Below are 16,178 nucleotides of genomic sequence, written 5' to 3'. Positions count from 1 at the left end.
AAAGTTTAAAAGGGTTAGAAAAGCTTGAAAAGCTATACAGAGCTATACAGTTAAGATTCAGGCTTAAATGGTTAACTTTAGTGAGTTAAATTCATTCAAACAGTGACTTAAAAGTTAAATTATACTGTGATACTGTACAACAGTGTTTAGTTGCTGTTAAAAGACAATCACAGAGGGTGTTTTGACATTTTATTTGGTTTGTTTTATTTACATTTGTCAAATTCTAATTTTATTTTATTCAATCAAACTTAAATACAAAGTTTCACTTCTATGGACATTTAATACAAGTTTATTTGTTAAACATTTATTTCTGAGTGTGTGTGTATTTTTGCAGTTAAAAAGAAATACAACTCGTGCGCTATAAGTAACCTGACGGCTTGTATAAAGTGATTTAGTGGAAGTTAATCTATTAGAAGACAGGGTAAAGGATCGTTAGAAATAAAAGAACTCAGGTCCCTATCAAAAAACTCTGACCTCGTGTAAATGGTTAGTGGATAGGGGTTACACAATGAAAAATGTCTTCTTAATTATATTATTTGTTTGACAAATAATTTAGAAGAGGTGCTCAAACATCATGAGCAATCAGGCACATACCCACACACAATACGCACATGCACAAATCAGCAGATCTACACAATGGACTTACTGGAAAACTCATTATCAGTGTTCAACAAATCCCACAATTCTTGAGTTTGTTTGTTTTAATTCTACAGAAAAGCTACAAAAAAGAATGAATTTAGGTCTTGAGTACACTTTCATGTTGATTTCCAGTTGATTTTAACCTAAATATCACCTTTTGAGACAAAACAGTTCCAACAGCAGACCAATTCAGTCCTACTATCATGGAGAGCAAGAGATCCCCGTGGAACTTCAAGGCTTCATGTTAGTGGGAAGAATAAAAGCTGGAGAAAGTTATAAAAAAGCTAGCCAGGTTTTGAACTTTCCTCAGAACGCTGTGACGTCTAGTGTAACAAAATGGAAAATACCTAGCACAACTCAGACCAGGCTTTCCTGCTAAATAAGCAACTGAACAAGAAGGGCTAAAATGTAAGAAAAGTGATCCAGAGGCCAGAAATGAGAGAGTGTCCAGACGTCAATACACTTCGCACTTCACAGATTTGGCCTCTTTGAGAGATTAGCTTGAGGGTCCAACATGAAGTCACACATGTACAGTCATAAATGTGCTGAATTTAATATAATATTGAAGGGAGAAATGCTTTGAAGTTTTAACAGACACATATCAACCAGCAAGAGGATACATACTTTCTAAAGGCATTATAACCTCAGTGTGTTATCCAGAAATACAGATATCCGCTTCTTTGTGAAAGAAACTGGCAAAGGCATCGAACTATGACTGTTACAAAAGGAACATAAAAGAATTTCATGTAGTCCAGTCTTTGTGAATTTGCACTTTGAAGCCCAATAATTGTCAAACACAAAGTCAAGATATCCAGCAGCATTGTGACAGGTTTCCTGTTTCCAAACTGGCTACAACAAGAAAGCACAAATTAACTCTGGTGACACAAGTATGGCTTTATTTCATGTTATTTAATAATTATTCTAATAAGACTAATGAGTCATTTAAATAATATTTTCAAATTCTTCACATTACCAAGAGCATCTGCTTCTACACACTTGTTGGAGCCCTGTGCGACATGAACTGGGGCCATATTCACAAAGAATTTTACGACTAAAAGTAACTCCTAACTGACGAATTCAGGAGCAACTCCTAAAAATAATGGGCGTGTCACTCCTAACTTTAGGACTCCTCATTTTTTTCACTAATGGCGCTTTTCCATTACCAGTAACAGCTCGACTTGACTCGGCTCGCTTTTCATTCAGTTTTCGATTGCAGACAGTCCCGCCACAAATAGTACCCGGTTGTAATTGCGACGCCTTTCATTCCTTGTTGCCCTATCAATCTGGCCACCAAACAAAGGAAAGTCTGCACCTCCTCGTTTGACCACGGCGTATTCTTACGAGTTGCCATACTAATAAAAGTAGTTAGTTTAGTGACTATCTCTGGCCAAACTATTTAAAATAGCGGGGTTATTCGGGATACTCCATCTGGCGCGTGTAATGATGACGCAGTGAATGGTGACGATTCTCTCTGACCAATCAGCAGTCGGCATTGTTTTCACCTCACATTTTAGGATCGCTTTACCTCGCCACAGCTCACTCAGAACCTCGCCGGAGGTGGTACAAAAAAAAGTACCCGAAAGCAGGAACTGGTACAACGTTTACACAGTGGAAATCCAAACAAAAGCGAGCCGAGCCGAGTCGAGTCGAGCTGGTACTGTGTAGTGGAAAAGCGCCATAAGAATTTACGAAGCATTTTAGCCCTAAAAGAAGTCTGGGACAGCTTAAAAGAAGGCGAGAAGACTCTTAACTCACTAAGACCTATTCACAAAGGATTGTAGCGCATACCACCGCCTCTCGCAGTCGTCCAGGGTCCGCGAAACAATATGATGTTGTTGTTTTTTTTTTCTAGCATCAACTGGGTCAGCAGCAGTAACCGATCCTGCGTCCAGTTGGGCTTTCTTTACCGCTTTGGCGAGTTCATAATCCACCGTCATTCAACTATTACATTACTTCAATAAGAGCAACATTTCCTTGCTTTAAGTAGTCTATTTAGGCTAATAGGATGTCAATTAACCAAGCAAGTGTTATTGCAAGTGTCGTTTTATTCATTTTTAGGTAAGTGGTGGTTTTCATTGGGGTATTAGGCTACGTTGATTTAATTTAATTCACGACTTTTCTCGCTTTCTCTGCCTTTTTTCTGCCTGCACAAGTCATTGTGTATGCATTTCAATGGCATTACTATCATTATTTTGTGTAGGGCAGAGACATAATTAGACATCGTAATTCCATGATTTGTTGCGTCTGTGTTATGTTCCGCATGATGGCCCGGTCATCCAACAACCGACCACCGTGATCATTGCGAGGTAGCTCATGCATGAGAATTGACGTCATCCATATAGCAACGAAGACTCACTCTTAGTTTAGGAGTTGTCATTATTCCTTACCAGAGATGTATAGTAACGAAGTAGAACTACTTAAGTATTGTAAGTACTAAAATGCTGTATTGTTTTTTTTCTCATACTTCTACTTTTACTTCAGTAGATATTTTCGATGAATTTGATACTTTTACTTAGATATTTTTTTAATGTTCTGCTAGTTACTCGTTACAATTTAAAAAAAATGTACGAATCATTCGTAGCAAGTTGGCTTTCATGCTGCCTAAATCACATGCCAGTTCAAACTTTTATGCCAGTTCAGTTCAAACTTGTAACTGCTTTCTTTAATAATTTCATGACACAATACTTGTACTTTTACCTTTAGTACTTAAGTAGTGAATTTTTAAATAAACTACTTGCAATACTTAAGTACAAAAAATGTTGAATACTTTTGTACTTCTACTTAAGTGTGGTGCTTAAAGAGCACTTCAACTTCTACTCAAGTCACTTTTTTGATAGAGCACTTGTACTTTTACTCAAGTCCGGGTTTCTAGTACTTTATACATCTCTGTTCCTTACTAAGATATAAATATGTGAATACGGATAATGAATAATGAATACGGCCCCTGATCAGATAATTGTTTTCAATTGGAGTAAAAACCATCATATGACTCCTCTGGATGACTTATTGAGCATTTAAGGCTGTAATTTAAGTCTTAAATTTGCTGAGTTAGTTCTATCCTTGCATGAATATATGACTCATGGCCAAAAGAGAGCATACTTTGTGTTATTTTAGCAATTTAGTAAGTAGTCACTCAGAAGATGCTTACTAAGGTTATGTTCACACACCACAGATGAATGTGGCCAAGTTAGATTTTTATCCTCACATGCCATACAGATCATATGTGTGACAGATTTTGGATGACAGTGTGAATAGAAAAAAAAATCCCACTGTTTAAGTTTGAATTAAATGATCTATAAAATTTGCTACTATGCTGCTGAGATGAGACAAGCGGACTGTATTGAAACATTTATAACCCATTAAAATATTTGCAGGCCAACTGTGAGCGTGTGGTTCTGCAGACATATTTTACTTGCATATTTGTTCTGAGACACTGTAATATGATCTTGTTATTAGTAGGCGGATCGTGTTTGTTGCTGTACCAGGTCTGAAAGCGTACGTCCGTATTAGTGTGAGGTCTGTATACACAACTAACTAGACAAAAGGTCACCGTTTGTGTATCTGTGTGAGTGTAAAATCGTCTGTCTCTGTGTTGACAGTTTTAATGTTCAAGTGTTGAATGGCTTGTAGCAGAGCCGCTTGTTTGGTTGCACGTCGAATGATATGAATTGAAAAGCAGTTTGCCAGGCTCAGTGTGTTATCCGTCTTCAAAGTCATTACTTAAACATCCAAAGTATTTAAAGCTCACCTTTAAAGAGAAATACAAACAAGGGATTTTAACACTTGCTGTTACCTCTCATTGTTTCTGAGGCTCCAGTGTCATCTTACAATGTTATGCACATGATTAACAGCCACAATATTTCCTAAGGCTATGTAGAGTTCACAATACATCACTGATCTGTCATTTAGGATAATTGTGAACGGAAAAAAAAAAACAAAGGAATGCTCAGGGTCAATTCTCACATTGACTAATACATCACTAACTGTCAGATAGCAAACACCTCGGAGAGACTCACAGAGCAGTTGGAGGATTTTATGGGATGTCTGGTTAAGGCTAGGAGCTTGTGGTTGGGGATTGAGTCAGCTTTTATCGAGATCTGCATGCATGTGGTTTCAGCACAGCCTATCATATTAGTAGCTGCTGATCTTGCTTCAATTAAATGTTCTTTTCGGGGAATGTAATCCAGAAGAGTCGCTTTCTTCTTTATGAACAAGAGCGATTGAGGCCAAGAGTAGTCAAGACAACATTATATCAGTTTTCATCATGCAGCAGTCTTAAAATGTGGTCGATCCTGCAAGAAACTCGTCCTGCACCTTTTGTGCTATGAACATGAATAAAACCTCAAATCAGGTTATTTAGGAGAAGTGTCTCATCACTTTTAAATAAACCAATAAGCCAATGCAACACTACTCAAAATACATTAGCAACTGCATAGCAATGGGGAAAAACTACTCAAAAGCAAATAGCAACATAATGAAACCACTCAGAATAGCAACACTAATTCACTTTTTCTACATTAAATGTACAAACAGAGTTTCTTACATTTCCAGTTTGACACTCGCACTGTGTGCGTCTCCTTTAAATGTGACCTGAAGCCACCTAAACAAACCACAACTTTTCAGTTGTCTGCGTGAGTCACTGGCTCCGATTATAGCCCTTTGTCTTGGACTAGAAGGGAAATGACAGATTTGGATACAGCATTATTGGTAACCACCAGATGTTGGAATGTGTTCCCCTTTTTTTTGGTAACCATGGTGTCCGTTTTGCTGGCGTGAGTCATGTCTGTCTTATCATGAGGGGAATTGAGTAGGGTGTGGTCTCATTGTGAAAGTTGCACTTTTTTTTTTGGTGGCCACAGACTCTCTTTTTTACGCAAGTGGAAAGATTGGTCCAGAGCCAGCTTTACAGAACTCGGGCAAACTCTGCCTCCTTTCCCCTGTTTTCTTGTGTCAATATTTTCCTCCTGTTTTGGACGTTGCCAATGACTTTTTTTTTTGTTTCATCCCCCCCCCCCCCTGCAGTAGAGATTATTGGTAACAGCCAAGGTCTTTGTGAGCAGGTCTGCGAGAGGGCAGCGCATGATTGGTCAGTTCGGGAAGCGTGTGAAACGGCAGCAGGTATGATGGCAGAGGATTGGAATGCTCTGCCGTGGCTGGACAGGGCAAAAGCGTGGAGAAGTGGATTTGGAGAAAGTGAGGGTGTGGGTGGAAAGCAATGGGTGAGTCTGGAAGAAAATTAAGGGATTTTATAGGAGCCATGGGTGCTGAAAATATATGACACGCCTCAAAAGTTCAAATTAGTTGTTTTTTTTTTAATCTCGTCTATCGCTTTAGGGAAGGCTTTTGGCTTTGATTTCCCCACAGGAACTGAATGAATTATATGATGAATGATACAGTATGTAGTTTTGCCAGTTCTGCTTTAGGACCCAGATTTTACATCTGATATTAAAGGGATAGTTCACTTTGAAATTAATTTTTGATATGTTTTAGCTTATCTATTTAAGCCCTCAAGGGCATCCAAGATGTAGGTGTCTTTGTTTCCGCAGTATTTTCAATTTTGACATTTTTCAGTCAAACCGTTGTTGGGTCCACCAAAAAGCTTGCAGAGAAGTCCAAATTAAACATGATTTAATGACTCGTAAATGTAAGTACACATTGATGGCCTAAGACACGAAACGAGCGGTTCTTGTGAGAAAACGAACACGTCCAAGTGATCTGAATCAGTTGTGCAATGTCCAACTGAACCGAACTGAATCAGTTCAATGTTACGCCGAAAGTGATCGCTTGCGTGTGACGTCACTCAATATTTACACGGAGATTTCGGAAGTTTTACCTTTTACTAAACATATTTAGATATACCGAAATCGTCTTCGAAATGATTTAGTTAGTGCTATTTGTGCATTCACACGTTTGACACGAATTCGCGCCTGCCGCCCGAGTTGAAAAATTTAGAATTTTGGCGTCAATCCGCACCGCGTAAACCAATCAGGAGCCTAGCTGCTTGCTCAATTGGTGAAGTATCTGGATGCTTCATTAAATTATTTTGTATAATGACTAAATGCCTGGTGTGGTTCTAATCCACAACAAAGCAAATATTTTATCACTTAAAACTTTATTTTAATATACGAGACGTGTTCATTTTGTATTGAATGTTATTTATTCCATATCTAGATTATATAAAATATTATTATAATGTAAAGACAACCAACATACATGTGCAAATGTTTGTGTCTGAACGTGAGAGATAAAAAAAAAATCACAGGACAGGTTAATAACTTTTGGAGGCGGGCTCTATTTTATCATCAAAACAAAAATAAATGACAGATTAGGTGGATGATCCTCGCTCCGATGCAGGACAACAGGTCATCAAACTGGGTGCGGGACAGGCGGGAGTACCGCCTCATCCAGATGCAGCTCCTGGAGCGAGCAAATGGTGAAACTCATCAAACGGTTCGCCTCCGAAGGGTCCGGTGGACACAAATACGGTGACGATGAACCCCACGCCGCTGTTCTGCTCACCAGGGCAAATATAGAGTGGTGACTTTCTCGATGAATGCTCAATCAATATAAAAAGATGGCCGCCAACGGGTTTTGATTCTGACGCATAAATTTTGCTTCAAACTTTTGTTTTTACACGCGTCAACACGGATTCAAAATGTTTAAGCATATTTATAACTAGTTGCGGTGGGTGCGAAATTGACAGGCTATTTGCGTCTGGAGTGAACGCACAGTAAGACATATATCAATCCCGTAGAATGAATGTCAGAGGAACTCTGATAGCGCTGCAGGACTAGCTTGTACCAAACAAAGAACCAGACTATTTAAATGTTGAGCAAGCAATCTCATTGGCTGCAGGATCAGCAGAGGCCAATCAGCTTGTGCCATGCAGTTATGATGTGATTGCTTGCAGATTTCATGCAAAAATCAGTCCACCCAAAAATATAAAAATCTGGAACCAGTTACATCTCGTGTCATTTTAAACCTGTATGACTCACTGTCTCATGTGAAACATAAAAGAAGATATTTTGAAGAATGTTCATACCAGTATCAACTCCCATTGATTTCATTGTGCTACTTTGTGCTTTAAATATACAGAAGTCGATGGGAACCGAAACTATTTACTTACCAACATTCTTAAAAATATCTTCTTTTATGTTCTGCAAAAGAAATAAATGATCACGAATTGAGGGTGAGTGAAGTATGACAGGATTTTACAGTCCTATTTTGGTTGCACTATCCGTTTAATGTAGTCAGGTTCCTATTCAAGGATGAGGTCATGTCACACATCGTCTTTTCTGGCATATGCCTAATTTAAATTTTAGTGAGTGATCTATTGAGTTTGTGCCTTTGATATCAACAACAAAAGATATTTTAAGCATCTTCTCCTCCATTTTAAAAAGTTAATAATCCTATTTTTGTTACCCATGCATAATTATATGGTTATCTGCAGTTTTTTTTTTTCATTGGTTTCTTGATCAGAAAACCTGCAATCCATTTCTGTGTGGCGACCCACCAGTATAAACCACTGTGCTTGATTACACAGTTATGTCATCTGTGTTTGGAAAAGTGAGGAGGAAACCCTTAACTTATACATGTTCCAACATATGGAAATGGTTAAAATCAGTGTGTTTTCATTGGGTTGCCAAATCCAGATTTTATCTGCCATCTCTTTTATTCTTCCTAATCTCTCTTTCTATCTCTTTTTGCAGGGATTGCATAACACGCCTTTTTTTTCCCTGATTCGTGAGCCAAAAAGAAGCTATCTACAGCTGCAACCAGATTTCTGAGAAGACAGAAAAACCCTACAGTGACTGCAAAAGACCTGCACCAAGACTTGGTGGCAACAGACACAGCTTGCACAGTACGGCGCGTACTAAACGCATGCCTCATCAGGTTTAATGAGATACCATGAACCATTAGACTTGAGTCTTTAATGAAGACATTAGACGGAGCTTTTGTCATTTTCAAAACATTCTTATTCACATGACTAAAAAAAGACTTTTTTTTTTTTTGTCTGGTCCAAAACTAGAACAATATAATAACAATTTTCCAAGCTGTATGTCTGATGTATCTATGGATTATGGGATGCTGGAGCCTAGTAGGTAAAATGTATTTTTAATAACTTATTTTAAGTTTTTAGAGTTACTTAAACTGGGGTACTTTCCATAAGATCATCTTTCAATGCAAATCAAACCAGCTATTAGGCTAACTGAAGTAAAACCGTGCCAATCTCTAGGTGTGGTGGAAGGTGTGTGATGATGTGGGGATATTTTAATTCCAAAGGCCAAGGGAACTTTATCAGGATGCATATTATCCTGGATCCATGAAATAACTGGCTTTTAAAAATAAAAATCTGCCTGACTCTATGGGAATTTAACATAGGGGTGCCCTGGCTTATGCACCCTGTATTTTAAGGAAAAACATTTATTTATTTATGATACATTATTCATTCACAAAGAAAATTGGTGTCCTTAAAGGTTGGAGTTTTCCTCATTTTTCTAATTAAGGCATTAAGATCAATATCCAAAAGATGATTTTTTTATTCCTCTTTTTAGGCAACTTTAGCATGGGTGCCAAAACTTATTCATACCACTGTATCACTATCTAACCTAACGAAAATAATTTAAATGTTCAAAATTCAATTTTCTCCACATTATATTGCATCTGCAGCAGCATTGTGAACTTTTGTAAGGATACGTTTAGCCATTACTTTTTAAATTCATCATTATATTCAAATAGCAAAACACGAGGAAAGTATCCGCATTAAAGACCCACGATTGGCAGATGAATGTGCTCCCGAAACGGTAGGAAATCAAATTAGATTGAATGGAGGATATTAACTGTGACAAGATGATTGACAGGGCAGTTTATGGTGATATGATGCACACAGCACGCGACAGAGCTGTCCGTTAAAGATGACCTGATAGTATGTCCCAAAGCTTGCCTACTCTTTTGTTACACACTCAAAAGTATGTACTTTTTCTTCACAAAAAGAGTACATACTTTTAGGGCGTAGTATAAGTAAGCGAATTGGGACGCAGGGAGGGTGTAAATACACAGGGACTAAGCAAGTAAACGAGATACAGCTGACATGACTAACGAGATAACTGATGAATAGGTGACTACAGACACACAGGGAAACATGAACTGAACACTTTCTTTCTTCTTTCAGCCAAACAAAATCTAAGTTTTATCAAAAAATATCCTGGATCTTCCCAGCTTTATAATGGGAGTGAATGGTAGGATTAGGTTTTGAAGCCCAAAAAAGTGCATCCATCCATCCATGCATTATAAAAATAAACCATATGGCTCCAGGGGGTAAATAAAGGCCTTCTAAAGCAAAGCGATGTGTTTTTGTAATAAAACAAAATCCATATTTCCAACTTTAAAGACTATAATAACTAACATCCGGCACCGTCCATCCGCGCTTTTACGACAGAGTCGAGTTTCGACGCATGACGATGAGTAGCGTAAGCTTAGGTGAGAGTGGACGATTCTCGAGGTTCAAACAAATAGAGCTAGGCAACAAACTCAAGCTCCTCCCACATTTCTCTGTAAAGATTCTCGTTTGAGACTTCTAATTCGGGACCGATGCTCTTCCCACTGGGCTTCCGCGTTCATCAATACGTCATGCTTCGAGTCAAAGGTCACTCTTCCGCCAAAACTAGACTTGCGTAAGGAAGCCAGTTATTATAGTCTATAAACTTTTAAATATAGCTATTTTTCTTACACAAATGCATCGCTTCGCTTCAGAAGGCCTTTATTAACCCCCTGGAATGGTATGGATTACATTTATGAGGTACACCTCATAAATACATTTCAATCATGACAACTCTCGGAATAGTTTTAGCATGTTATTGAATAAGGCAATAGCAATTTGGTTTTGGAGGACTAGATATGCTGCTGCTGTAGATTATTGCTGCTGCTTCAGATCAAGTATGGACATGCTACTGCTAACAGATACATTGACTACGTTTACATGGAGCCAATTTTCAGGTTACGGTCGGGTTAAGGTCACTATTCAGGTTTCTGAAAAATTAGGATCAGGTTTCTGAAACATCAGGTTTCTGAAACCCGTTTACATGCGTGAGCAGAGAGAGTTTCTCCTGTTTACATGGAATTCAATATCCCGATGTGAACGGCGACGCGCGCGGTTAGCGTCTAGACGTACGGACAACCTTAAGACGCAATATGCATCATTTCCGATTCTTCTTCCTGTATCCAAAGACAACAACAACAGCAGCATGCGGGGCAGATAGCGATGGCCTTTGCTTGCGCTTTGATGCTGGTAACATTGCTGAGCTCACTCCAAAAGTATGCTGTGCTGTGTCTCGCCATGTTTACTTCCGGTATACTGCTTTTTGTATTTTTGTATGCGCCGAGAAGTTTTTCTACTCAAAAGACGAAGGTTCCTTGCGAATAGAACATGCACAGAACACAAATCACTATGGGGATATGGCGATACACGTTTAATTCAGGGTACCTCAGGTATAATATCCTGGTTTTTAAAATCCAGGATATGAGCATATTTGGGTTTTTGCTGGAGTTTACATGGTCGTTCGCGACCAGGGTGTTGCTAATATACCGATTTTGAACGGGTTATTGGCTGCATGTAAACGTAGTCACAGATGTGCTGCTGTGAGCATGTAAGATATGTTGCAGCTGCTGCATAAATATAGACATACATCAATCCCGTAGCAAATCTAGGAAGGTGGAGCTGGGGAGGTGGAGGGTTTCAGAGGAACGCTGATAGCGCTGCAGGACTAGCTTTTAGCAAACAAAAAACCTGACTGCTTAAATGTTGAGCAAGCAATCTCATTGGCTGCAGGATCAGCAGAGGCCAATCAGCTTGGTCGAGTGCCATGCGGTAATGATGTGATTGCTTGCAGATTGCATGTAAAGGACCTATCACTAGGTCCTGACTAGATATTCATTTATATTTATTGAATGCTTTTTTTTTTTAAATGACAATACTACAAGTTGCAGATACACTGATGAAACTACCCCCGCTCTAAAAGTCTGGCACCCTTGTACATCGGTCATTATTAATGAAACTGCATTATTAATAAAGTCAAATGTGCTTGGATCCATGCTGTTGCACCACACCTTTTACTGATACCGGCAAACGTCCCCCGGTGATAAGAGAACGTTTCTTTTCATCGCATGCCAAAAGCACTATTCAGACAGCTGCTCCTCTGCTCTATTGACAGCAAAACAGACTGTGTTAATGAAACACAATTCATGAGACAGGTCTCTCTAGTGCTGATAGTATTTACACTAGTTAAGTCCCACAGGATCCACCCAAGCAAAGCACACATGAGGGAGCATTTGATTATATCGCGTGACTTGGGAACATTTGCAAATGAGCTACGTTGTGTTTATGTGAGGCACCGCAAAACAAAAAGTTCTCCCTTTCTTTAAAATATATAAAAATGTAAATGACTCTGCTTAAAACAAGAAAAATAAATGTCTGCAATGGGGAATTAAAGAAAAATACATTTGTTTTCCCTTTAAATTAAGTTTATGTCTTTATTATCCCATTGGCAGATCTGTTTTCTTGTTTTAACCATAAAGTCATTTACTTACGATTCTGACAGAAAACAAGACTTCTGAAGTAAATGTGTTTAAGAGACATAATATAGTCCAGCCAAAACCAAAAGAGGTGAGAGGGTAATGACTCAGGATATTTGGGTATTTTTCGGAGTGTGCTGGCGTCCTTGAATCCCCGCGGGAGATGGGGGAAGAAAATGAGAAGAGGAGAGATTGGGTTACGCAAGACAAGAGTGAAAAAGGGCAACAATGTGTGAAAGACCTCGAATGCAGGAGAACAAGCTCTCAAAATACGATAAGCGAGAAGAGAACAGGACCTTTTAATTGCATTTTGTTTGTTTTAATGGCCAGGACAGACAAAAAAGAAAGAGGAATGCAGATGGAAGTGGGTAGAGGCAGCAGGACGCTGTTATTTCCTCCGCATCGAGTGTGCATTGTTCTGATAACAGCTGTCTGGAGCGCTCGGACCAGCATGGAGGATAGCCTTTCCTGATGCCCCCTCCCTAACTTTCCCCGGTTGTTTTGGAAACCGCTTCACACATGGTTTGTTAGGTATGCAGGGGGCATGTGATATGGGAGGCTTGATTTCACTCATCTTCAGTATTACTCGTATACTGATGTCACAACAATGTGGCGTCCCCGTATCGGAAATGGTCTCGCTGTGAAGGTGAAGGAGAAGTGAGAAGTGTGAAAAAAAGGGACATGGCAAACCTGTTGCAATTAGCCTACCTGTAGAACACCTGCAAACTGTACTTCTGCCCTCTACTGATAATAATGAGAAGTGTAACGAATTGCCACTAGAAGGCCATCATATGATCAGTTATAATAATAGCCTAATTCATGTGTAGCTTGAGATTTTAAGTTAAAAAAGGTATAAAATAAATGTTCCTCTCATGATATCTGCTGAAATGTCAATACCATTTAAAAAAAAAATAATAATAATAGCAATACTTAAACCAATGTCAGTACATATACTGTACTTATGAAACAAGTCTTATGTTCTAATACATCAATACAAATTAGAGGCTGACCGAAATTTTGCTGATGCAATGCATGTGTTTAAAATTGCTGATCCTATAAAATCTATATATTGAATATGTTAAATAATGTTCTTATTGTTTCCTTCCTGTGACTGAGAGAAGAGGGAGAAATGCGCTCTACTATCATTACAGTATAAACACCATAAAGTAAACACTGTCTTAATTTATCAAAAGGACAGTAGATCATTAACAAGCGCTTGGTATGAATGCACAGTATTCACTTATTACAAACTGCTATGAAACGTGAAAGAGCATCATGTTTTGACTTTGAATCTGCATTTATTGATGAAATGTCCCCAAATTTTGTTATACCATTTAATATATTTGAGACTCTTTATGACCTAACATTTACATATCTGTGCATTTATACAGTAATCTTTCTAACAAAAGTGAACTGAAAACTAAAACAATTGCAACGTTTGCTTGAATATTGGGGAAAGCCATAAAGATACTCATGTGGTTTCATGTAGTGGTGCTTGTTTACCCTCTTGTTCCATGTTGTTACAGGGTAAGTACAATGCACACACACTTTAACAATTCAAAAAAAAAATTTTTTTAAATCAACAATTCATTTAGAAATGCTTAAGTCTTGACAGAAAGTAGCCTTAAAAAGAAAGTAGTGAAATGGTAGGTGTTTGTAAGAAAAATGACAATATTTTAAACTGTAGACTATCGCTTCAGACCAACTGTGATAAGTTGTTTTCCAAATAAAGGTTTCCAAGTCAGTGATATTAGATTGTGTGTATGTATTTTTATCCTGTAACTTCATGGAACAACAGGGTAACAAGCACCATTTTAATTTACAGCCCGCAATGTCACACTTACCCCGTAACTACATTGAACAAGAGTATGTTTCAGTGTATATAAAAAAATTGCAATAGTTTTAGCTTTACTTGCCTTGAAACATGCAGCCCAAACTTAAACACCCTGCACTTTTGCAATAAAATATAACTGTATAAATGCATAAATATGTACCCTGTAATTTTTTAAAAAGTATTGGTACACAATTATTACAAAATGGTACGCACTGTATGTTCTTGCTAAATTACTCCCAAATATAAGATTGTTGTTTCATAATAGTAGAATAAGTACATTTTCGTTCAATAAAACACAGTATAAATATTTTTTTAATTCTCGGTTGTTACCCCTTTATTCCCCAAACTTTACATATTGTTCCCTTATACTTACATGCAAGTACTTTATAGGTTCACTATAATTACCGAAAGCTACGCTGTAAATTCATCTTAATTACGCAGTACTTTCCGGGCTGTAATCTGAAGCGTTACCAAAACGTTGTTGAAAATCAAACAAAAAGACTGTACTTAACAGCTTTAGTTAGGGAAAGAACTACAATCCCATGAAGCATTGCAAACAGCATAATGGAATTGAAAAATGATGGAGAAATATAAAACTATTCATTTAAAAAATTGTAATTGTATATTTAAAAACAGAGCGTAGGGAGACTGACTTAGTTACGTCATTTGAGTCGTACTTCATGGGAGTGGGCGGGGTTTAAGAGATATCTTTTGGCACATTTTACTTGTTCCGACTCTCTGATTGGTGGAAGTTTCTGTACGGCATCATGGGTAATGTAGTTTTTCACCACAAATTCTGCTGTTAAACACGATTATTTTAAAACTAAGTTGAAATAATTCTGGCTAACGCCCTAAAGCGAAGAAAATGCCATCGATTAACAACCTCGTAGCTCACAGAAAGGCTGTCTTCACAGGTTTATAAGTTATCGTTAAAAATCAATTTCCCTATGGAGAAAATGAATGGAGTATATTGTACTTCCTGAACCGACTGTTGCACTCTATTGATTGACTATGTTAAAACTAAACTTGTGAAATAAATTTCTTTCAGGTTGCAATAGCACATATTAGCATGTAGTTAATGTTAGTTTTTGTAAAACAAAAAAAAAGCAGAATCTTCGTTTTTCAGCGCAACTCAAAAAAAAAAACACAGCAAAAGCGGTCACTGGGACGGTATCCTTATTTGTAACATTGAAAGCCACTGCCCGGTATCTTTTAATGCAACAAAAATTATTAATGTAGTTAATGCCGAGTATTGGTATTCAGTAAATTAAGAGACAAAACATAGTTTTAAAAAAAAAGCTGCTTCTGAAGATCTAGACTAGAGAATGGCATTGAGGAACAAAACCAATTTTCATCCAAATTGTTTATCAAACACCGCAGGGTTAAAACTACAGTGTACTACTGTGTGACGGGAAAGTATGAGTCATAGAATGGGGTGACTGATTATGGATCACAGTCTAAACTAAAAGAAAGACACTAAAGATACTAATGACCTTCTCATATACCAATCCACCAATCATCACTTGTTCATAATATCAGCAGACCAATCAAGTACTGGTCAAACAACCTGTAAAATTAATCAAATCAAGGGGGAGTGTCCTGTACAGGGTTCTTTATAAGGTCACTGTTCACTGTAAGAACTAGTTGTATCTCATTTTGTTTGCAAATGAAATAGTTCAGCTGAAATGGTGCTTCATTGTGAGCACTAGTCTGCCTTTCCCAGAATTGCTCTTGCTCTCAGGGTCATTGACTGATTGAGCATTGCCAAAAACTTACTCTGGATTTTGTTTTACTTGGATAAAGCGTGACAAGGACCCTTTGGCCCTTGTCATAAAATGTTCATACACTCAGGTTTATTTCCATTCCTTGGAATGGGAAGGGACGATAATTAAACAGCCATTTAGAGACCTAAAAGGGGAATGAGCTTTCAAGCACCAGCTGTACATAGTCACACAGAAAGGCTTTATTAAATAACAGTGAACAACTATTTGAACTGTTTATAGATAATACTTCATGCAAAACAGTGTCACCATCGGTGAACAAACGAATCATGGAAAATTCAAAACATGAAAAAATTGCAGGGAGAAACAAATACACACTGTGGTGGTATGATAAAGTTATGGCATCAGACTGG

At 37.9% G+C, this 16,178-nt stretch overlaps 1 long non-coding RNA gene across 1 annotated transcript; it reads left to right on the top strand.

Moving 5' to 3' along the window:
* The first annotated feature begins 5,473 nt into the window (after positions 1–5,473).
* LOC148970556 (uncharacterized) lies at positions 5,474–11,725 on the top strand. Its single transcript, XR_016147959.1, has 2 exons — positions 5,474–5,858; positions 8,349–11,725. It is a non-coding gene; the product is annotated as an uncharacterized LOC148970556 (long non-coding RNA).
* The last annotated feature ends 4,453 nt before the right edge of the window (positions 11,726–16,178 follow it).

Source organism: Pimephales promelas, chromosome 20, assembly GCF_988280905.1.
Source record: "Pimephales promelas chromosome 20, fPimPro1.hap1.1, whole genome shotgun sequence".
Lineage (NCBI taxonomy): Eukaryota > Metazoa > Chordata > Actinopteri > Cypriniformes > Leuciscidae > Pimephales > Pimephales promelas.
The sequence above is the reverse complement of the archived record's forward strand: the minus strand, read 5'-3'. Positions and strand labels throughout refer to the sequence as shown.